Here is a 1,391-nt window from a genome sequence, read left to right as displayed (position 1 = left end):
CTAACAAAGATATAAGCATTAAGTAAAAGACAATGATTAAATAGAGTCAAGGAAAAGTGAGGCCTTAAATCTTATCCTTAAAGACTCTGATTAGAGTCAAGGAAAGGTCAGGCCTCAAATCTTATCCCTTAGACCGACTTACAACATAGGATTTAAATCAAACCTTCTAGTTTCCTAATACCAGATTCTCAATTTGGCTTATCAGAATCCCAGGGACTCATTGAAAGGAAATCCCAATAATTAGACTGTACCCCTGTTGGAGTCTTTAGGGGTGAGACCCAAGAATTAAAAAATATATTTGTAAGCTTCCCAGGTGGTTCCAATGTATAGCCATAACACTACTGTGGAGGCAGGTAACAATGATCTAGATACTTGGACCCATCACACTGAAAAGTGAAATGGGACCTGCTGGACAATGTAGTTTCTCATTGATCTTCCACTTCAATCAAAAACTCCATATATCGGGGCCAGCGAGGTGGCGCTACAGGTAAGGTGTCTGCCTTGCAAGCGCTAGCCAAGGAAGGACCATGGTTCGATCCCGGGCGTCCCATATGGTCCCCCCAAGCCAGGGGCAATTTCTGAGCGCTTAGCCAGGAGTAACCCCTGAGCATCAAATGGATGTGCCCCCCCCCCAAAAAAAACAAAAGAACTCCATATATCATCTGCTTGTAGAGAGCAATTTCTGAACCATACACTATGCCCTAATGAGTTTGGGTTGTGTTTTGTTTGTTTTATTTTTTGGTTTTTGGGCCACATCCAGCCATGTTCAGGGGTTAGTCTGTAATTAGGGATCATTCCTGGAGGACCCATATATGCCAGGAGTTGAACCCTGGTCAGCTGAGTGCAAGGCAAAATGCCCTACCTGCTGTACTATCACTTCAGCCCAATTTTTTTTTAGTATTTTTTTTCTATTGTAGGATCACATCTGGTGGTGCTCAGGGGTTACTCCAGACTCCACACTCATGAATTACTCCTGATGGGCTCAGAGACCATATGGGATACTAGGACTGAACCTGCAAGGCAAGTGCCCCACCTACTGGACTATCTATCACTCCAGCCCCCTATGAGATTTTTTGGAGCAACATCTAATTAGACAAATATCAGTAAGGAGAGAAAAGATGTAAAAAAGAAATTTCCCTAAGGCGTGATATGAATAAATAAGTGAAAAAAAAACCACCTCAGGTTTAAATGTAAAGCATGAGAAGTCAAATCATGTGAGGTTTTATTTGTACAAAAGAATAAAAATATCTATTTTAAAAGGACTGATTTAAATTTGCTTTCAGCTTTCCTATTCCTAGAATATGAAACTGCTTCCAGCTGAGAAAGATTGAAGATAGGCAATTATTAAATAAACATGCTTTATATTCCCCCTGCAAAATCAAAAACAAGAG

The sequence above is a fragment of the Suncus etruscus genome, chromosome 6 (genome assembly GCF_024139225.1).
Source record: "Suncus etruscus isolate mSunEtr1 chromosome 6, mSunEtr1.pri.cur, whole genome shotgun sequence".
In the NCBI taxonomy this organism is placed as follows: Eukaryota; Metazoa; Chordata; class Mammalia; order Eulipotyphla; family Soricidae; genus Suncus; species Suncus etruscus.
The sequence above is the reverse complement of the archived record's forward strand: the minus strand, read 5'-3'. Positions refer to the sequence as shown.